Source organism: Ambystoma mexicanum, chromosome 8 (assembly GCF_040938575.1).
Source record: "Ambystoma mexicanum isolate Mex_15411 chromosome 8, UKY_AmexF1_1, whole genome shotgun sequence".
Lineage (NCBI taxonomy): Eukaryota > Metazoa > Chordata > Amphibia > Caudata > Ambystomatidae > Ambystoma > Ambystoma mexicanum.
The window spans coordinates 1,348,603,241-1,348,627,688 of record NC_090929.1 but is presented as its reverse complement, the minus strand read 5'-3'; positions in this window follow the sequence as shown (position 1 = coordinate 1,348,627,688).

The following is a 24,448-nucleotide window of genomic DNA, read 5'->3' as shown; positions in this document are numbered from 1 at the left end:
TTGTACAGTATTTCCGGTAGATGCTGCTTGCCAATGATATGACACTTGTACTCAGAGAGATTCAGAGTACATTTGCAGTGCTGATCTATGATGATGCAGTTAGATGTAGAGGTCTTGAATGTGATTGGTGCATGGTCATGTGATTTTTGAGGTACATCCAATGAGGGAATGGCAGAGAGAGTGTAGTGGAAATGGTAGAAGGGCTGTTCATGTTACGATATGTCCGCGGACATGGCGGTAGTTCGCGGACATCGGGAGTTACATCCGGGGATTTTTGGGTTCAGAAGTCATGCAAATGAGAATAAGCACTGAAAGGGATTGGTCAGGAAAGTTTGGTGGGTGTGTTGTGCCAGGAGAGATTTTCTCAGATACTCTTTTTGCTGAGAGAACAAAAGATAGCTATGGCTGTGTGTTTCAGAAAACAGATTGTTTGGATTTTAGGAGATTCGTGGATACATTGGTTGAAGGTGCATACAGAAAGCTGTGGCGTAGCTGTAGATCTTGGATTCCCACATGTGGAAGTACACTGGCATGGAGTACGTTGAATGAAGTGGTTGGACATGCTACCTCTCTGTGCTACTTTGGAGACAGAGCAACATCCAGACATAATTGTAATTCATTGTGGAGGGAACAGTTTAGGACATGTGACTGGAATTTGTTTGCAATTTGCTATGAAAGAAGGAATTAGGAAGGTTATGGACATGTTTCCTAATTCTCAAGTGATATTTTCACGGATTGCGCAGAGACAAATGTGGCTTCGTTCTTCTTCATTTGGTCCACAAATGGAAAAAGCAAGGCGCAATGTTAATAAGGCTGTTTGTGACTTTCTAAGAGATTTTGGCATGTCTTCTTTTCACAATGAAAATATTATGTTTTGTAGTACATACATTTTTCGCAGAGATGGAGTCCATCTTACTTATGCTGGCAATCAGATTTTTCTGAGAAATGTACAAAATGCATTGCGACCTTTTTTGGAATTACAACAACGGTTTTGAAGTAGATGTTAAGCATTTACAATTTTTGACTTACAAACACCACCCGAAGGCTCTTTTCAGAGCCACCACTTCTTTCCAGAGAAAATTACAATGTTTGTGATGGAGTAGCAACCCAATTTTTTTAATGTTCACGAACTGTCCGCGGACTTCTAAAAAATACAAAGAGCCCTGATTCATTTATATTCACTTCTATTTTTTAACTGGGAAAGGCGGCTCTGAAAAGAGCCTTATTTTTTTATTGATTTTTGTAATTTTGTATTTTTTTTGGTTTTTCAGACACAACACACTAGGAGAGGAGGGTAAAGGAGGGTAAAGGGGGGGAACCAACCACAGGGATAAGAAAGGGCGAGCTGAGAGAGGAAGATGTAGAGTGGGTTTTATTTGTGTAGTGAGCAGGTCTTCTCGTGCTCTGAGACGATAGTCTCAAAAGCACTCCGAAGTCGCTCACCCCTGAAGAGTACTGTGTCACAGTACATACATACAACTGTGACCCTCGAAAGGTAAGGGTCATCAGCATTCTGTATGGCCTGTGAGGCAGCTTGAGAAAGACGCTGTCCCACAGAGGTGGTCCTTGTGGTGACAGGATCAGAAACAGAGGATGAAGTAGAGGAAATCAACCTGCTACGTTCTTCGCAAGGTACAACCCTGCGAATAGCCCCAGAGTGAAATGACCTCAGGTGTCGCTTCATAGTAGTGGTCCCAAAGCTGTACTTACCGTGCTTCCCGCGACTGAGTATCATTTTGCACTCATTGCAGGTAACACGGTTCGCACGAGCCTTAGGACCATTCCCATGAATGGTAAATAACCGCCACACCCAAGACTCATGCCTACTGCGGGTAGTAGGGATTTCCTCTACCTCATTCTCATCATCCTCTTCTTCCTCCTCCGCATCCTCACTCCTGTTCCCCTCTTCAGGCCCTTGGAGAGGTGGTGGTGGTGGAGGGGGGGGTGGTGCTGAAGCAGGTGCAGCACCAAGTGGCAGTTCAGCAGCCAAGGATGCCATCTCGATGATGGTGTAGTCTGCAGGTGGCAGCAAAAATCACTGTGTTCTAAAGAATAGCCAGAAACACAATGGGATTAAGCTCTTGGGCGTGGTCTTTTATAGGGTTGCTTGTGCACTGTCCGCGGACAGATCGAACACAAAAAAAGGATCAGAAAGTTTCAAAAGGTATATAGAAACTCAAGATTGCTATGTGGGACTTGTGCCATGGTGAGATTTTATTGAAAAATATTATGGATTAACTGAAAATGTTCTTTTAAATTGTTCGGGGACACGAACAGTGTCCGCATTTCAGGACACACGATGAGCGTGGGCGCGGTCATATGATTGGTTTGCGAACTAGTCCGCGACGGAAGCGCCTGTCCGCAGGACACCAAGTGCACGGAGATAGGTTAGCGCATGCGCATTGATGTCCTACGGACACTGTTCGGGTTCTGAAGTAATTAAAAGTGCATCACACGTGAAACGAACATTTCAGGACACCGCGTGTGTTCTTAGAACAGTTTAAACTTGGTAGCGAACAGTAAGGACAGATATGGTGTTCTTCAGGACACGTGTAATTTAGTTTATGTACGAACATTTCAGGACACCAATTTTGTTCTTAGAACAGTTTCAATTGGGTACCGAACACTACGAACAGGTATAGTGTTCTTCAGGACACCTCCATTTTCGTTTACGTACGAACATTTCAGGACACCAATAGCATTCTTAGAACAGTTTGAACTTGCTAGCGAACAGTACCGGACAGGTATAGTGTTTTTTAGGAAACTTTAATTTTTGTTTGTTTACGAACAATTCAGGACACCGTGTGTGTTCTTAGTACAGTTTCATGTTGCTTGCGAACACTACGAACAGTTGTACTGTTGTTCAGGACACATCATTTTCGTTTATTTACGAACATTTCAGGACACCAAGTGTGTTCTTAGGACAGTTTTAAGTTGATAGCGAACATTACGGACAGATATAGTGTTCTTTAAAACACTTTAATTTTTGTTTCTTTACGAACATTTCAGGACACCACGTGTGTTCTTAGAACAGTTTCAACTTGCTAGCGAACAGTACGAACAGGTCTGGTGTTCTTCAGGACACCTCCATTTTCGTTTATGTACGAACATTTCAGAACACTCGCACTGTCCGCGGACACTTTTATTGGTTTTAAAAAAAAAAAAACGGAAACTATTCACAATACAATATAAAAATTAAACTTTATTTAACATATATTAATAATTTATGACAGAGAAGGTGAGGCAGAAACAGAAACAAAAACAGGAGAATTTGGGGTTTCAACATGATTGGTATTAGGTGAAGAAGGGATGGAAATCTCATCAAAACGTTTTGGATTATAGAGAGGGTTTGGGGATAATTGACTGGGATATGGTGAGGAGGGACAAGTACATGTGGGGCAATGGTACGAGGTTTTTGATTTGAAATGATTTTCTACAAAAGTTTTTAAATTATTAAAATTAGCCAACAATACATCCATTTTTTCTTCTATATTGTGAAGACTGTTATCCATAACAGGGTTTTCTGAAGTTTTTTCTATTTAGGTATGCTCTGTACAAAAAAATAATATATATGTTAAATGTATATAAAAAAAATAATAAATAAATGGTTTATATTATAAAGTGTTTACCATTAATTTCACTATCTTGTGACATTTCTTCATGTGGGAAATTGTCCTCTAGCCATTCCAGAGTACTAGACATTTCTGTGAGAAAAAAAGAAAAAAAAAGATAATATATTTTTTAATCTAATACAGAAAGTTTATAAATATATGAGTAAAATGAAGTACACTTACTATTTCTGGTAAGATAAGTCCTATGTATTCAGTGGGTCTGGTCTTGTTCTCAGTTCTGTTGTGTCTGTGAGGTAATTATGTTGGAAGCCAATTTATCTTCTTGTGGTATATTCCATTTCAGAACATATTGTATTTAAATGAATGGTTAGTGTGTTACATATATGGGTTACATTTCTTATGTATTACTATATATAATGTGTTTGTGTGCTGCTTTTTGAATTTGTTAAATGTTCCTATATTATGATATAACAATCAAACATACCCACCACCCCCCCACACAGTTTTTAGGTAGTGGTACTGTTCTCCGAACATGTCCGCGAACATTAAATAGGTTCGCGGACATCAAGTTCATAAGAAGAGATCTAGTCAGTTCCATATGACATGTATATAAAGTTAAAGTCATTATTGTTAAGTTGTGCTACTAAAAAACTATGAAATTGAGTGAAAAAACTTTGTTAAAGGGACGTTATGGTTAAGTTGCGCTACTAAAAACCTATGAACTTCAGTGAAAAAAACTTTGTTAAAGGGACGTTATGGTTAAGTTGCGCTACTAGAAACCTATGAAATTCAGTGAAAAAACTTTGTTAAAGGGACGTTATGGTTCCAAGTAAAACCGAAAAACCCTTGAAATTCGCCAGTTATGGTAAGCTAAGCAACCATACCTCGTGCCCCCACCGTGCACTGCTAAGACTAACACCCAGGACATCAAAGATGACATCACAAATGTCATTGATGAGACCACTGATGACATCACATGTGTATGTACTTCTCATGAAATATGTGTAGAAGGGATTCTTATTATGTTGCAAAAAAAGTGTCAAGAATCATTGCAAGAAATATACCCTAATAAGTGCATTGAACGATGCATTGATATAAATAGCATCCTATTATGGGGTTCTATCTAGTATACTAAGTTACTCATACAGAAACATAACATTGTGTGCAGCATACAAGATGAAGGTATGATATTCGTAATGTTAATATGTTGAATAATGAAATGATAATTGTTTTCTTAACAGATTTTTGTGTACTGTGAAATATGTAATAAGTAGCTAATAAAACCCATGTATTACATAATTGCATTACTATAGACAAAACACAAAGACACAAGAACACATACCAATATGGGTACATACAGGGAAAGTGAAGTTAGCAAAAAAGCACAAGTAGTAGCAGACACAATTCATAATTTAACTGATTAGTTTCATGCAAATAAATGATTGCTCTGTTTCAAAGCTGCTATTTACCCTATGTATATGTATAACTTGATGTGATTGGACCCTAAGGAAAGTAGTGTGAGTACAATGTATACAAATATGACCATATACAGGGAAAGTACAGCCATAAAAAAAACAGAACTATCAGAAAGTGCTCATAAGTCTAGTGATTATCTTTATGCACAAAAAGGATTGCTGTCTTTCAAGCTTGTGTTTTCTCATATGTATATATTTCATATGATGTGACTGTACTCTAAGGGAATTACTGTAAGAACCTACTAGAAGGATACGTCTACAAATAAAATACAATTCTTAGTTTCTGACTGTTACTGAAGAAAACCATGTGGCCCAGATATGTCAGCAAAAGAAAAATGTGATGTCATCAGTGATGTCATCAATGACATTTGTGATGTCATCCTTGATGTCCTGGGTGTTAGTCTTAGCAGTGCACGGTGGTGGCGCGAGTTATGGTTGCTTAGCTTACCATAACTGGCGAATTTCAAGGTTTTTTCGGTTTTACTTGGAACCATAACGTCCCTTTAACAGTTTTTTCACTGAATTTCATAGGTTTTTAGTAGCGCAACTTAACCATAACGTCCATTTAACAAAGTTTTTTTCACCGAATATATATATATATATATATATATATATATATATATATATATATGTGAAATAGCCTTGTACCACAGTATAAGGCTGTCGGAGTACACTCCAGAAAACGAACTCATGTGGTGATTCCACACTAGACCCAGAGTAGCAAAAGACCAGCAGTCATCCAAACGTCCAAAATGTTCTTTAATGAAATGCCATGGACAAGAGAAAAATGCGGACAACGACGCGTTTCGCGGCAAAGCTAGCAGCTTGATCACGATGATATATATATATATATACTCTTTACACACATGTTTATGAGCATCTTATCACAAACATCAATATATAGTTTGAAAAGTAATTGAAAAAAGAGAACTGTTACCACATGTCTTGAGAAACAGGTTGAGAAATGGCTGATAAAAACATGCCATTCCGCTGTTTCCTTATTTCCCATGCACAATTCACTAAACAGCATCTCACACATCACAATTCCTATCGAGATCAGCTGACTGGAGTGTACTCCTTGCTCTAATTGTTTAAGGCATTCCTACCAGCCAGGAATCACTTATTATCATGAAAGCCTCTCTTTTTTCTACACTAAATTGATGGACACTTAAAGTGTAAAAAAAACAAGACAACACAGCTCCTCCTTAAAATAGTATTGCTTGGGCTTTCTCTGCACTGCACGATTTTTCAGAGTTAGTGCCTTGAATATGTGAATATTGGATGTTGCACCTTTTATGGAACAGCCAAATTGACCCGACATGTGAAACAATATAAGGCAAGCAACGCGTATCTCATAATGAAATTGTTTTGAAAATAGATCACGCAATTACAAGCAACACATAAAGTTCCTTCTGTACTCGTTTACGTGGCAATACGAGTGGGGTACTCTGCATTGCATAGTACACAAAACATGTCCTGTTTTTATAAACTATCAATTAACTTGAAAAAATCTGCACAACTTACGTGCATGATTAAGCCTGCAAAGGACCTTTAATTAAATCTTCCCAAATCGTGAGTGACTATTTTCATAAACGTTTCCAAATGATCCCATGTTAATTTTATTTTGTTTAAATGTTTAGATGTTTGTTGTTGTTGAAGGGGCGACTGTCATATGCACTTGGGAAAGCTCTATAATAATTCATTAGACCACCAAGCAATATTGCATATTGAATGTCCAGAACAGGCTATCTCGGAACAACAAAATATAGTGTTCCAGTATGTGGAATTCATACTCCACATTCCCGAACCACAAACACGCAAGTAAACAGCTAAGCGCAGAACATTTAGTGTAAGATTATTTGGCAATACATACAACCTACTCCTTGTTTAGATGTTCGATATTTCCTTAACTCTCTCAGTATGTCGTTTGTGTACAGTGTTTTTGCAATGAAGTGAAATGATAGGTCTTAGTATATGATGTGAAAGGCTAGTGACCACACTTAAATGCGAATTCAGAGGCATGCGGAAATATTTTAAAATGGCTGTTTTCCTAAATAAATAACACATCTAGATACTGAAACCTAATCATACATCGGACAAATTGGACCCATGTGCACAGAGAAATATGAGCAGAAAGGGGAAATTAAAGAGCCCATTGTTTTCTGTTCTGACCCTTGGTACAGAAAAGCTTGTGTCAAGTTACATCTGTTACAGTGAGTCTCATGCCAGCTCGGTATTTAATTAGGAAATATATAAAACATTTTCATAACACAGCATTTTGGGCTGACTGAGCCTTTAAACAGCTCACTGTGGGTGGAGTGGGTAGAATGCTATTCATTGTGCCCGAGACAGAGCGCCAGCATTTACTGTAATGATTGAATGTTTTCCTGCAATAAATTGAAAAAAAATCTGGTTTGCAAGGATAGGTCCAAATCACTTGGCATGAGAGGGGTAATTTGTTACCTTGCTTCCTCTTGGAAGCGACACTGATTCCAAGTGTGCTGGAGCCTGCTGGATGGTCCAGATTCCAAAAACTAAAGCGATTGAAAGGAACGTGTAGTGTAGCCTGTGGTTGTTTTCTCTAAAGTGCTGTGACTATGGCTCTGAACAAGATACTGAGCAGCCAAAATGCAAGCCGAAAGAAGCAGGAAATCCAGGTTGCTTAGGAAAAACGCCAGGGCCATAGACACCTCCGTTCTACCTCTCCAAATCGCAGGCCTGCTTAATTATGATTAATTGCATAAAGGATAATCAGATACAGTTTCAAAAGGTTGGAGATGACAGTCCAAGGACACCAGGGAAGACACAAGGATGCATTTGTTACAGGAGGAGAGAGAGAGCGAAAAAAAACAAGGCCCTTTCAGAGCCCGTAACCTTTTCTCATTTTAACAATTCCAAACAGAATTAATACCATCAGTACATTGCTGCCGCTCCTGGGAATTGAGCTTCAACTGTACAATTGCTTCAGCTGTCACTTCTTGCAGGCATTCTGTCAATAATACAATGTTGGGGTGCCCTTCATTCAGAATGAAAGTAGTTTCAAGTTTCCGTGTTACGTCTGTGCTTTCTGGGTGGCGTGACATGGTGAAGGAAAGAAACGAAGGAGTAATGGCAGCAGTTTTGTAAAGCTTCCACTCCCGAGTTAGCCGGATCAAGTACAAAGGACTTCATCCTTTCACCCCATTTTGGTTCCGTTGCTTGTTTTAGAATGTGTCGTGAAAAGTGCAGGAGATTTTGTCCTGCCAGCTATTTCCTCCATTTAAAATCCCCCTGGCTAAGTCAAGGATCACAGTATGCGATTTCCAGCCTAGCAGAAGTGCTGGGCCTCGCTCAGCTCCTATTACTAGGAAGCAAATCCCCAGGTTCCAGGCGCCAGTGTTTCTGCTCTTGGCTCTCGTCCCAGCTTTGTTTCCTTCATTACATTCCAGAGTGCCTCTCAGCCAGTTAATGTTTGCATTGGGAGGTCCAAATAACCAGCAATCAGCACTGAATTTTTCTGTTTTGTTGGGAATTACTGGTTTCAAACGAAATTGCCGGCTTTACAGCAAAACGTACAGGTCTACACAAAAGCAGTGATTTATATTTTATTTGCAAACAATTTTATTTGGACACACTACTCATTTACACCTGAAATGTGTTATAGGTGGTAAGACTGTACAATGGTGGGAATTTATTTTCCAGTTTACAAGATGTGTTTACATATAACATCAAGTAATGTACTTTTATTGACCTGTAATCCTTTATTTTTTTTTAAGGTAAAATGCACTACGTATTCTTAGAATCAGCCACGCACTTCAGATAGACCATTTGTTATCCTCTTATCATGACAAAGGTTAGGTTTGTTGAGTAAACCAGAGCATGATGGGTCAGTGGAAGTAGAGCCGGTGTGGCCGCATTGACATGGTGGCCATATGATCATTTGGCGCACTAGCTGCACCATCCGCACTGCATTCTAAATAAATACAGCAGGACCGACCATGTAGAAAGGAAATCCTTCTCATTGAAGTAAGGTTGAAGCTGGTCTAAACCTGGATGAATTTAGTGGTGAGGGTGCCCATAGGTCTTGTTAAGACAATTGGGCATCCCACAGACCTGTCTACAAATACCAGTTCCTCTTAAGGTGGTAGTACAATGTCCTTCATTGCTGGTAAGAGATGTCCACTCTGAGGGCCAACAAGAAAGGCCAAGTTGTTGGTGAAATGGTTTGAATGAGTATTGCTCCCACTTGCTTTGGTGTAGTTGGATTATGTTTGGTAATACAATGCTGCCTCCGATTTACCAAGAAGTCTCAGAGGGCAGGTGGCTACTGGAACAACAGAAGGCCATTCCTTTATGAATGTATCGATGGGAAGCACACAAGAAAGACAGTATGGTGTGGGGGGTCAAAAAGGGAATTTCTGGTCTCTGAAATAGTAAAGAGTGGGATTCTGTCAATTTCCCAAATTCATCCCAACATGCATGCTCACAGAAAATATAATTTGTCAACATTAAATAATTAAAAAAAACAATCAAATGTAAGTATTATGGGAAAGATCTAGGTAATGTGGATAGAAAGGGTAGGGAAACGTGGTTTATGGGGTGACATCCCCTGTAGACAAAGTCAAGAATGTTGGGAGAAATAGAGGCAAATGAAGACTGCCTGAATTCAAAGTGAGAGGTGCTGAAAGGTTCTACTATTTCTTCAAGTGGCATACATGATTAAACTGTTTGGAGATAAATTAGCTGACCAAAACAAGTGACTAAGTGGCGCCTTCTGAAATGGACAGTACCTGATACAAGACATGAAGACTGCCTTAGTGTAAAGTTAGAGGCACTGAAAGAACGGCAAGTTTGCCATTTGAATCAGCAAGCACATAAACCCAGCCTACACTGTCAAAATATGTATGCCAAACAATGAATAAAGCCTTTATATTCGCAGTGATTTTCTCAGCTAACCTATTATTTGTTTCTAAATGCAGCAAGCACCATGTATTGATGGGTAGGTTGTATGCTGCAATCCATGTAATTCAAATCATGTAAAGTAATGTTGAATGTAAAAAATGACACAATTATACATGGAGAAAAAATAATCAATGGTTCTACTGGATTAAATAGTAGTTGTTTTCGGGCAGCCGTTTATTGTGCAATTTCAAAGCAGAGCAAGTATCACCCCACCCCAAATTTGAGTGTCTTCCACAGACTATTTTTATTTAAAAAAAATCAAATGGATATGCCAATAATGTTACCTCTGTGATCTTCTAAGAATTTTAACATCTAGAGTGGCCACATTGTATATTTTATGACGCAGCCTCTAAAGCAAATTCATCCATTTGCTGGCACCTTATGACCCAGCCTTAATAAAAATCAACCATTTGCTTGGACTAATGCAAATAGAACAATGGGGCCTTTCAGGAATGCTCCATCAATCATTAATCAAGTCCCCAAGTTGAATTATATGACATGTCCAGTCATGTATATTTTCCTTGGTAAAAGCATGTTATTTATCATTGATCCTATATTCAAAAGGAAACATTACTCGTCATTCTGGAATTATGAGATTTAGAATGATGAGAATGGGTGGGTGTGTTTCAAATATCAGACCCTCCTCTTTAATTTGAAAACTAATTCCCTTTTATTATTTAAATAGAAACATTTGAAATTAGAAAAAAACATAACTTTATCAATCAATATGCCACATGTCTAGACGAGCACAGGATTACAGTAACCCCGGTTTCATTAATGAGCATGTTTCTGCCATTAATTATTGAACAAAAATGAATTTTGCTTTGAAAAGTAAAAGGAGTAGTTTGGCCCCCACCTTATTTTTCTCACAAACACAGTAATATGAACACTGAATGAAGACTGGGGATATATATTCAATGGAAGTGTCTAACTATGAGGCAGGCTAATGGAAATATCAGGCCAATGACATAGTGGGACATAATTATGACATAAGCATGTGCCTGTGTCGCATCTAGATAGAAATATGAATGTTAGCATGTGCCACACTTAGATGGAATTCTTAACTTTAGCCTGCGTCGCATCTAGATAGGAGTATGAATGCTAGCATGGGCCACACTTAGATGGAATTCTTAACTTTAGCCTGCGTCGCATCTAGATAGGAGTATGAATGCTAGCATGGGCCACACTTAGATGGAATTCTTAACTTTAGCCTGCGTCGCATCTAGATAGGATTATGAATGCTAGCATGCGCCACACTTAAATGAAACTGTGATAAATGTTAACAAGTGCCACACTAGGATGTAATAGTGATAACTGTCCTGACTCGCAGCTAGATGGAATATTCAGGATTAGCAGGTGCCACACTGAGATGAAATTATGTATGATAGCAGGCATCACACCTAGACATAATTGCAAGGACAGCAATGCCAATTAACCAATCCACTAACAATTTCACCCCTCTGCATACACCTCTAAAAGTCTAACCAAACACAAACAGAAGCCTAAAACACAACAATGCGCACAAACTTCACTACACTGCAACAACAAAACAAACCACACATAGGACCTCATCACGACCTCGGCGGTAACCCTTAAATCCGGCGGTAGCGCTATTACCGCCGGATTTAAGGGTCCGCCGAATCAGGGCCTCGACGGATTTCAACCCATCTCTGAGCTGGTGTGAAATCCGCCGAGAATTCGCGCTCATACCGCCGGTGGGAAATCTGCCGGCAGTATGAGCGCAAAATTTCCCCATTGAGCCCAATGGGGAATAGGGCATTCCCGAATGGGCTCAATGGGGAATGGGGACTTCCAAGTCCGCCCAACTCGTGATCCCGCGCTATTAGCGCCGGGGGCTATGACGGTCGCGCTAATAGCCCCCACGCTAATACCGCCGGCGTTACCGCCGAGGTCGTGATGAGGCCCATAGACTCGCACAACAGCACACAACGACTACCGACCGTATAACACCCCAAGCCCAGCCAACGGACCCACCGGGCTGAGGCTGCCAACACCACATCACTGCTCTCTTGCACTTTATCAGCTTATTCCCACTAACTCACCCCCCTTCCCCTTTTTCAGAACTGCCAGAGCGCCAGGGGACCACTCCGGTGGTGATAGTGCACGGTACAAATATCCTTTAACATTAACATTAACATAATGTGAGCACAGAGGAGTGTGGTCTAACATTGGAAAAAGCTGATGGAAAGGACTAAGGTTTATGCTTTACAACACACTTTATTCCCTTGTCTGAACTCTTAAAGGGATTGATATGACGCTCTATGAGCTTATCTTAAATGACACACACACATGGACACTAGAAAACTTCAGCACCATATTTACATGGGAAATGGGGCTATGCAACAATTCCCTGATAACTGCATTTGTTGCTAACATAGTATTGGAGAAAGCAACATTCCTGTGTATTATATGCAACTGTGCTTAATGTGCAGTTTAAAGATGGTTGCATATTAGAGAAAAGATAATGTTTGAAAAATCATGTTATTGTTATGACCCATCTGCCATCTTGATTGGTATGTGGCACATTTAAACCCAATGGGTGGTAAGATGCAGGATTATAATTAGAATTCTTATGTTATTCAGACTGCAATATTTTGGCAGAATTGATTATGGAAATCAATGCATGTGTTTGAGAAATAGTGAAATAAATGCAGGCAGGTACATTTCTATTTTTATTTACAAGCTGACTTTGGTTGTTTAACATTGTGGTGACTGCACTTGCATACACCTAGGGATCACCTTTTGTCTTGATTTTACCTTTAATTCATTTACTTAAATACATTTGTGATTTGATCAAGTTGCCTGTCTCTTGCCCGGAATTGTGAAGTGGAAATGTACAATTAGGTGGGATTAGATCAGTGTTGCCTGCTTAATGAAACAAGCAAAACATTAAACAAAATATATCTCACAAAATGGAGACAGCGGTGTCCTGGTTGTAAGGTTGATGACACCACTGATGTTGTTACACCTATGCATTGAAGAACACAGAATGAGCACACAATAACAAATGTATGTGAAGTTGCATTAGTTTGTGGAATTAGATGATCACTGTTATATAGTCTGATAAGACTATAAAGGTTATACTTTTCATTGACAATTGTGGAATTGTATTTTAAAAAAGAGTTGATTTTAAAATAGAGAAATTAAAATCAAGTGGCTAGTTTATTGTGATTGAAGGTTAGTGATTGCTATACATCAAATCACAATTGTAATCAGATATGCATTCCAGCCATGATGTCAATGGGCATCAAGGCTGATTTGAACGTGGCCATTGACCATCATTAACCGGATGTCAAAGGCTGATGCAAGAGGGTGAGATACTGAAAAATAAAATTAAAGAAATGGTTGAAAATATCAGAGCAGATATCTGGGTGCCAAAAGACCTGCTAGGTGAAGTTTAACAAAAGTTATACCTAGCATCAACATCTAAAGAGAAATGATTGTGAAATGTCCAGCCCTTCTTTTCTTTTACCTTAGACAGGTTGGCTGAAAACTTACATGATTTGCACTGATCTACAGAAAATTGCCAAAATGTCTGAGCAGAATTAATACTGATGCCACAAACTAATGATGAGTGCAAATATCAGATAAATCAATTCAATTAGTCATTGAGAAACACCACAGTTTAGTGAAGTTTATATCTGTCTCTAGACTCATGATATGTTAAAAGCCAAAATGACTGATCAAGCAATTTATACAAATAGTCTAGTAAATGAAATTGTGAATTGAAATGAAGTAAGGAGACAAATGTGAAACCTCTTGTGAGCAAGTTTGATTAACAGGCCGAATTTGATGTGCTGCATAATCATAATACAATTGAGATACAATGAATACAGTTATCACAGGGCAAATATGCTACAATGCAGGAAATAGATCAGCTTCTCCTACAATTTACACAGGCAAACACACAAAGTAAGGTGACTTTGCGAGTTCTTGTTGACACAATGTCAGAGATTGATACCCTGAAGAAAGGTACAGTCAGTGGAAGAGACAAATATTTATCAGGAAAAAAAGATTCCTTACAAAAGAACTTCAAAACATCAATGAAAAATTCTTCCTAAACCAGAACCTTTGCCACTATCCAGGCTAATCTGATGAACAGCTAGTATAGACTAAATATCAGATGATGATTGAATCGGTCAATAAATCTTGACTGAGACAAGAAATCAAAGATATTTAGATAAATTCAAAATCACAATCTAAAACTCACAGATACATTTTATGAAAAAAGTTGAAATTATCACCAATCCTTGGGACAACCTATCCCCATTATAAGAATATGGCAGTGCCAGACATACCATTTCCTCTTATCCAGTTTACCTAGATACACAAGTAGGCTTAATTTCCCTGTCAGATACAAAGAAATATAGAGGAATTCAGGTGAGAGGAGAGCAGAGTGACAACATGTGTATGTCAGCAGTGGACAGGAGAAGAAATGAGAGCAACTACAAACAGATAATTAATAAATCAAAACATGAAAATGAGTTAAGGGGACAAGAATTACAGCGTATGATTAGACGGAGAGTTCATTGAGAGACTGCAAACTAAAAAGAGATTATAGGGATAACAGAGCCCCTACATGGATGGGAAAACACTGGATGAGATTGACAATCTGAACATATACCATATTATCCAGCCCCTTACACAAGATTTGAGGCACAAAAACTAGAAGACCAATAGGAAAGAGAGACCAGAGAGGGTCACCTGTACTGTAAACCTTCTTAAAATCACTATGAATGGGGTGGGCAATGTGCAAGCAGGGAAGGATATTCAAGTAGTGTCTTTGACTCTGATGAAGGTTTGACCCAAGGGAAAAGACATAGAAAATGAAAACGACAATCACAGTTTATGATAGGCCCAAACAGGCAGATTAAGGCCATAACAATATTTATGACTCCTTAACATAAAAAGGCAAAGTGTTCTGTTTCAGAACATCTAGAATTGTGCGAACAGATGATGGCATCATTTGGATTGAAAATTTACCAAAACAACATAGAATTCCCCAAATGGATCTCTTCTCTCGGATTTTGTAGTTTCTTTGCTTGGCTGGGTGATCAAAATCATTACAAATTGTACTCTTACAAGGTGGCAATTTTGACATATTTTTTAACTTAAAGAAATTCAGAAGAATTCCACAAGACGACATATAATGTAGTGTGTACTGATGAGGATAAATCTCCTAGGGAGTTTTATCAAGAACATGTGCCCGAAATTCTCAATGTGTCGATACCGAAAGTCAAGATTTCTGGAAGTACATTCTTCTATGCCCTTCCAAAATACATAGCAACTAAGTTCATGATTTTGATGACTCAGTAATCATGCAAGCTACTAGGATTTATGAGGTGTAGAACCAAATAGCTCCCATAATAAAGAAAAGAACCCCGAACAAACACCTGCTCCAGCTGCCATTAAGGTAGCTGAGGTGGAATACTGTCCGTTGGACATAGAGAAAGGGGAATGGGATGTAATCCTCTGGTGGTAGGGATATGAACAGAGAGAGAAGACCCTCTGTGCAGAGACAGCCAGTCTAGTGCCCCCCCAGAAATAAAAAATACTGACCCCACAAAGCCAGAGCCTTACATTACTCCTCAATGTTTCATTTCTAGGCTTATCCTGGGCAACACATATGTCTCTCCATCTAAGAGAACCAGTCAGAACCCAGGATTTGATTCCCAGGGATACCCAAGCCAGAATATTACCAGTGAGAAAAGCCAATCACCACATCCTAGAACCAATTATAATGAACATTGTCCTCCTGCTCTTAGGTTCTAGGATATTAGACCCAGTGGTAGGGCAAATCTACTCTCCTAGGGGAGATAGATACAATTATAGGGAAAAACAGAGATATGACCAAATTCCAACCCAATGTCGGCAGAATGGAGAATAATTCTCACAACTTGCGCAACAGGTTACACATTTGACAAGAGAAATGGTCAGATAATGAGATCCCAATAGGGCAATCCTGATTGTAATGCTCACAGAAATCTTGGCCAGAATGAGTTGACAGGTCAGGGTGGACACCAATAAGAGGAAATTGTTCCAGTTTAAGCTACACAATGAAAGGCGGCAAGACTGGTGTAGTACACATGATATGCTGAGTCTTAGAGGAAGCTCATTATACCTACTGTGGAAATACTCCTGAGTTTGCTGAAAAATTGGCAAAGGCCAGAAGTGAACCCTCTTTATTCTTCAAAATAAAATGAGTAAACAATACAAACGTGAGGTTAAGTGATGATAAAATTGTGACGATTACATTTTAAAAAGGGAAGAACTCTGTGGAGATAGAAACCAGCATTTCTTCTTTCCCAAATTTAATTTCTCCTCCAAAAGAGCAGAGAATCTGAGTTAAAAGAAATATGACAACCTAAATAAAAAGAAAGAGATTAAAATGGAAACTCAGAGAAAAGAAACACAGATGATTTAAACCTGAGAATGGCACCAGAGTTATTAAATCAAAATTGTTTTCCTTCCTGTACATGTTTTTCTAGGTATGCCAATCCAAGAGGTGCAGTGACCTAGAACCTGCAGAATGGTGGGAATTTCCCTTGTCACTGTTGATTTCCGGATTTCAGTTTCAGGGACTGCCCAAGGTCATGATCATGAAAATCCAAACATTAACAAAATGCAGCCAGGATTATTCACTAATTCACACTTCTTCGTAAGTTAGAGATGAACGATGAAAGGTTTGTCACCCCTAGCCAAGCTCAAGGACAGTTTGAATTATTGGCTCTCATGGACAAATTATGTCAGTTGAATGTGATATCTCGAGAAGTACTTGAAATATTGAACCAAGAAAGAAGTGAAAATTACTGTATTACCTTCAAATACCTCCATGGGAGCTACATAATTTTGAAGAATATACCAGTAGATGGGGTTACAAATATAGAAATCAAAGTAGAGTGACATAGACTCATCTGTTTATATCCATGGCTCCTAAGAGCAGACATGTTTTCTTGTGAAAATCTGAGGTTTTCCGCTCTGATAGAATGCATGAACCTCTGGACCCAATGCACCGCACTGTCAAAGAGAAGCAGCAACTATATCAGATTTACTGGCAGCTGCAATTTGATTGAAGAACATCCTGACAAAGTGGAGATTCATTTTCAGAACACTTATGTCCCAGACATCTCTATCGTGTCTGTGAAAGAACAAGGTGAACGTGAAGGGTATTCCAAAGAACATTTGAGTATAGATAGTCCTCCAAATATCAAGTGGTTCTCCACTTTAGAGGGAAAAACACCGACAACAGAACTAGAGTGAGGATAAAAGTCATGGTCAACCAATGGATAACTCAGGTGATAAAATAGAAGTTCAATAGAAGTTTAAACACACTACAAATGAAAGGAGAATTCATGTTCTTCCCTATTCAGTCCAATGCAGGTAAGGAACCACTTTGCTCTAAATTTCATTTTACTCAATAACAAAACTTTATCAGCCAATGATTGCTTAGGAAATTACAGAAGGATCAGTAAACTCCGATTTATATATGAAAGATAAATGGGAATCTGAACTTTAAGTGATGGATTCCCTTCAGGAATACCTTTAGGTCTCCATCGGATGGTGGATGACACATCAGTATGGCTAATGCCAATGAGACAGAAGTTAAGACATGTATTTCTGGATATTTAGAAGATGTTCTCTATTAATTCCTATGATTGTGGACATATGTTCCTTCATTATACAACCATGCTCATGGACTCTAACATTAGGCCAGTATTTTCAAGATGATACCGGTTACCTCTAGCATCCATGGAATCAATCAGAGAGATTATACAAAATGTGGCAACCCATGGGATTATTTGACCAATCACAGTACCTGTAGTAACCCAGTAATGGGAATAATGACAATAGAGATGCTATGAAACGTAAGGAATTGAAAAAGCTGGTACTCATGTCATGTCTCTTTCTGATGTTGATCAGGGCATTGCACAAATTGAGACTTCTAAAGTTCTAACTAATGGATATTGGACTGTGTTGGTACTCCATGAACATTGATATAGAATTGCCTTTACATTTGGGAGGCAACAATACACATGGCCAAAAATACATTTTGGGTATATTAGTACTGGACATTAGTTCAGTGTATTTGTACATAAAGCCATGCCTTGTGGAAAGAGGGAATGTTACCTTTGTAGGCCACCTACAAATCAAAACAGTTGAAAAACACTTGGAAGAGATCTGTGATGTATTGATCCAACAGAAAAATATAATTGTAAAAATCACTTATCACTTTAGAAAGCACAATGGTGCAGAACTAAAGTGAACTTTTTAGGCCATGAATTCCCAGCCGAGCCTCTACATCCTCAGAAAAAGAAGGTTAAGGATCTAATGAAATTGAAGAACCCCAGAAATCAATGTAAATTACAAAGTCTCTGAGGATTTACAAACTGCAGCCATAGTTTCATAGAGAATTACGCAGAGCTCACACAATCTTTGGTCCATCTTTAGAAGGCAGGGGCCAAGTGAGAGTGGGGGCTGTCAATCAGAGTCTGTGAAACATCTGATAAGAGCTCTGGTTCTCTCCAGGCTGGACTATTGCAACAGCCTCTTACTCAACCTCCCTTCTTCTGCCGTGCGCCCTCTGCAACTCATACAAAACAGAACCGCAAGACTTATGCTTGTCCTCAAGCACAGGGACCGCATCTCTCCAGCGCTGAAATCCCTCCACTGGCTCCCTGTGGCTGCAAGGACCAAATTAAAGACCCTTTGCATTGTTCACATGGTTTTCTGGGGCCTGGGACCTACCTATCTGCAACACTTCCTACCTAAAAACTGTCCCTCATGAGCCCTCGGCCGATCTACCTCCAACCTTCTGTGAGTGAGCCTGTTCTCCAAGCAGAGATTTGGAGGGAGATCCTTATCCTCAGCGGGTGTCTCCCTCTGGAATAGCCACCCTGCCACCCTCTGTCTTGAGCTGGATCTCCTTAAATTCCTCAGGGCTTTCCTCTTCGCCTCGTCCTTCTCTCTAGCTCTACCCTGCTAACCCAGTTCTCTATTGTTTGCTCTCTCCCTCCTCTTCCATACAGCACGCTGAATGGCTGTCTTGTGTACCTCAGAGATTCACTGGTCCCCGCATCCCTGCCAGTCTTCTTTTGCACTTGCCACAGGGCCCTACACCCAACCGACACTCAATGCACTTGTGAAATAACACAGTGAGTGCCTCTCTCTGCACTTACCCCAGTCTCAACCGACCGGGTGCACTTGATCCCCCCCATGACCCTCTTTGCACTTGCTCAATCATTACAAACCAATCCTGAAGATCGTATGTCTGTTCTGCCTTGTCTTCACCCCTTAATTGCACTGTTAAAACTGCAGAATCTCCGCCAGGCCCATTTGCTGTCTCCCAAACAGTTACATGTATTTTTTGCCAGACTATTGTTGTCACAGAATTAGTTTTTTCCCCATGTTCCCACCATCCTTGAGTGCTTTGAAACACTTGCCTCTGTATTGGTGCTATATAAATAAACAATACCATAGCATACCATACCATACCAAGAAGTTGTTATAAATAGAGCAAGAGCATTTGTATTGGTAAGGAGTCTTTATTTTGTTGTAAGTATCAAAGAAAGCTGTGTGAAGGCAGACTGCAGTCCCTCTTGACACTCCATCCACTGCTGTTCTACATTGTATGTATCCCACACCAGTGCTTGGCCTTGCACTGGGATGGCATGAGCTAGGCTACAACACTCCTTGCCCCTGTGCAAAGCACCCTGATTGAATCCGGCTTCATTACAAGTTTGGCAGTGTTCTGGCATTACTTCTGCTGAAATACTGCAGAAGGGAATGATCATGAACACCACCTGGTCCCACTGATTTACCACTGGATTACATTACATACTGTGTAAATTGCCATTTTCTAGTTAATAAAACTCTATGGGGATTTTGGTGGGATGACCACCGGCAGTAATTCTGATGTTGTATTTCAACTGATTTTTGGTGGCAGGGAGGACATATCAGTTACAACTTTTAGTTGGAGGTAATCCTACCTCCATACCGCCAAACTCCTAATTCAGCTGTGGGGTCATTTGGTGGTAATGCAGCCGTCATATTATATCTGCAGCATTACTGCTATTTTTACCACACTGCCGTACTCATGATGAGCCTTGAGATGAATCGCGGGATTCCATCACTTCTTCCCCGGGAGGAGCCTTTCCCTGTGAGGCTAGGAAGGTGAGCCCACTACGCAATACCCTCCCTAGGGGTAGAGGCAAGCGGGACCTCAATGGGACAGACTTCCCCTCTTGCGACACAGGCTCCAATTCTTATGAGGAACTCCCTAAGCAACATATCCCTAACCCATTTTCAAGAACACCTAGTGAAAGAAAACATGAAGTACAAACAACTAAAATGTGTTATTGTCAACCAAATACTCTCATTCTACCTGTGAAGAAGCACATATGTACTACTGTGATGAAGAAAACCACTGGAAAAATACAGAGTGTAAATAAAACAGATAAGAAGAACTTTCACATTATGTCAGGGATGTCCCACGGCAGTATTATATATCTTGGAGGAGGAAATCTTATTGAGGGAAGACTCAGTGAATTTCAAATTGGCTGGGAAAGAGATTCTGAGAGAAACTTGGACACACAGTGCCCGATGGTGGAAAGGAGCCAGAGTACAGTTTCTAATGCGTGGTGCTGGAGGAGCGATGAGACGCGAGAGACTGAGGTGGATGCAAGTCATCCCGAGAGAGAGCGAGTGACCAGTGGTGCTGTGACCATTTCACGGTGGACCTGGAAGTCCATAAATGATGCCCGATACCACTGCCACAAGGGCATTGCTTAGCGAGCCGAACAAAGGAGGAATGAAGGAACGAAAAGCCAACCTGAAATCTGAGGAAGAGGGTCTCAGCCTCTCACAAATCCCAGTGATGTTATCCCTGAAAAGTACAGATAACAGGGAGAGTGGGAGGCCTGGGAGGGGGACTGAAGATAATGACTGGAATTTTCATATTCGTCCAATTCAAGACCAAGTGTCAAGAGTATACGAGGAGAATGAGAGTCATTACTGGAACACTCATACTCGTCCTAGTCAAGATAAATTGCCAAGAATACATGAGCAGAGTGAGAATCATTACTGGAACGCTCATACTCGTCCCAATCAAGACAAGTCATCAAGAATACATGAAAAGAGTGAGAAAAATTACTGGAATGCTCTTACTCATCCCAGTCAATATGTATTATTGAGAGTGAATAAAAGACATGGGAATCATTGTTTAAATCTGCAAACTCATCCTAGTCATGATACAGAATGACATTCAGTAAAAGGAGAATAGTACGTTAGGTTGAAGAGGACGGAACAGAATTGTCCAGTGGAAGGAAAGGGATAACCTAGAAGAGAACAGAAAGGAAAGAAAGAACAAGCTAGAAAAAGAGATTGTTGAGATCTTGGCACCTTGAAGAACCCAGCATCTGAACTGAACAATTTCATACAAGTAGTTACTAAGAACTACCTAAGAATACTTTACTGAACTGAACTGAACTTGGTGAGAAACCAGCTCAGAGGAGAAGGGAGTCATTCTCCTGTGTCTCAGTTTTTCTTATAGTGGTAGGGTCAGTATAGGTTAGTTTGAATAGTGGGCTCAACCTTGTTTAGAACTCCCACTGACTGACGAGCACCTTTGTTAGTTGTGTTAGGTAAGGGATACCCTTAGTTTAGGGAAAGTCAAGAGATTTCACCTTTCATTTAATAAACTACAACAGTGAAATGGATAATCAGAGTCTGTGTTCTTCTTCTCACCCGCCACAGACAGGAGAGAATTTGGCACAGGTGATGTGATGTCCTAGTTGCATCCTCCACACTGACACCCATGTCACATCCTATGCCAGTTGAACGTCTCTTGTCCCCAAATGTTGAGAAACATTCCTCGAGGTCTTTTGAGACCGTACTTAGAGATGACATGACACTACCCGCCTTACAGATCCCCCTTTGATTGCAATTCCCCTTTTATGGTTGCCTAAACATGTATGTGTCTCCCTCAGGCAGAGCTTCTGCACCTTCATTTGTTAAATATTTGGATATGCTTCTATTTTCCTTCAATTCTGCCTCATGACATTAGACTAGCTGCGTAACTCCACTTTGTTTAATCTTTTAGGACTACCAGAATGCCTATGATGCAGCTAATCCTCTTGCCGTGGTCCACACACGTGTTTGCATCTTTCAAATCATTGCTTGTACATGGGTTGGCATCTCTCTGGCCTCCTTATATGTACTTGCCTATTCACATTCACTGATCAAGATGTTCACAGCCATTCTGCTGACATCTCACACGCAGCCCTAAGGTTGTTTCTGGAGTACACTTGAGTTACTGCAGCCCATGGTTCTTTCGCCATAGGTGTTCTTTCTGCCTCCAGTGGAAGATGCGAAAAGCAATGCACTAGACCATTTTTGTACCTGGAATGTATACAATGGAGAAATCGAATTCTTAGAGAGCTAGGACCCATCTGTTTATCCTGGGTGATGTGCACATGTTTCGACTCTGTTAGTACATGAACTAGAGTTTTATTTTGATCACTTAAAAGATATTCCACAATAAAAATGTAAAGTGTTCCACTGCCCAGTGACCTGCAGGAACTTCTTGCTCTACTGTGGAGCAGTTTATTTTCTGTTCCTTGTAGTGTATGTGATGCAAACACAATCACCACTTCCTGTCTTTGCCCTACTTGAGTGAATGTGCCTCCCAACCCTTGACAGTTTGCTTCTGTTATTAATATGGTGTGGTCCAATGGACTGAACATACAGAAAATGCATGCTTTCAATATAAGGTTCTTCACATGCATGAATATTTGGTTGTGTTCTTCTGACCATGCAATTTCTGATTCTTTCTGAACAGTTTGCGCAACAGGGCACACCTTGTTGCAAAGTTTTCTATATATTTTGTATACTGCTTAGCAAGGCCCAAAAATGCACATAATGCATCATTGTTTTGTGGTGCTGTCCCTTTCTTGACTGCATCAACCATAATAGTAATTGGTTCGACACCTTGATTGTTGATTATGTTCCCTGAGTATGATCATTCTCATTCTCTGAATCAACATTTTTTCGGTTTTTATGGCCAGCCCAACTCCCTTGACCATCCTTAATACTTGCTCAAGATAGGCATCTTGTTGGGATACCTCTTTTGTAAAGATCAAGGTGTCATCTAAGAGGCAATAGACATTGGACATGCCATGGAACAAATATTCCATGACTCTCTGTAACACTGACACAGCAGAGGCAAGGGCAAATGGCATTCTCTTGAACCTGTATGCACCAAACTGTGTAAAAGATGATGTTATTGGCTTGGAGACTTGATGTAGGACTATCAAATAATAGCCACTGGAAAGGTCCAGTAATTTTCCCCTTTCAGGAGGGATATCAACTTTTGATCCACCCATATATTTTCATTTAGCAACCTTAGGTCTATACTTATCTTATGGCCCCATCCTACTTTTTCATATTTACTATTGGCGAAACCCATTCTGATACCCCTATTTCTTCTATTAGTCCTTCTGTGTTTTCTAGGTTTCTTTGATCCATCCAGCTTAGTAGACGAGATCACTTTTCTGTCACATACAGCTTTCCATGTATGTTCCTTCTCCTAAACTCAAAGTCTCAAAGTCTACAACGTGTGATCCTAGCATGTCAATGGCTACCCCTTCGAGATAATATTGGGACTTGTTAAAGTCTTCAATCGTCCAACCTGACCTTAGATAGGTGTGGCCCATATAACTGTTGTCGGGGGGAAATTCTGCCGGGGTCGGCCGGGCCGTCCGCAGACCTCCGGGCAGGGAGGCCCCATCTCCTCCCGTATATCCCAAAAGAGATAGAGTATGAGACACACGCAAGAAGCAAGGTGACTCTGCTGTTTATTAGACAAAAACGGCAGGGATGGGTCAAGGATCGTACGCGTCCGTCCTGACACACACACAATCGTGGTGCTCGTAGGCCCTTTTTACCTTAGTATGACGCGCTACTTGTGTCACCTTGGAAAGTTAGCAAAAACCCTATCGCCACTCTTAATTGGTTGCTCGAGTGGTAGGGTTAGTATAGCATACGTATAGAGAACAATGTTAGTGGTCAAGGGTTAGTCAGGTGATATATCTGGGTTGTCCCTACAATTAAATACATGAGAATTGTTACATGAAGACCCCTGATGATTGGTTAATGTTAATGGCGTCAGTGATAAGAGCCCCATGTTCTGATTGGTGCGCCCGCGAGCTTCCCAGTCTGGGACCATCGCTGTTCCCAGCTCTCGGTGTACCTGTCATTTGCAACAATGTTTCACTATGAGTACGTGCAGACAATGTGAGGACTTATTCATAAGCTGGAAGGCCGACTACTCCCACTGTCGCAGATGTCCATTGAGCCTTTTAATTGTATCTGCCTGTGTCTTGTAACGAGGGATCCAGACGCCTTTCCTGGCCTTGGCATCCTGTCAGGTTCGGCTTGGTCACG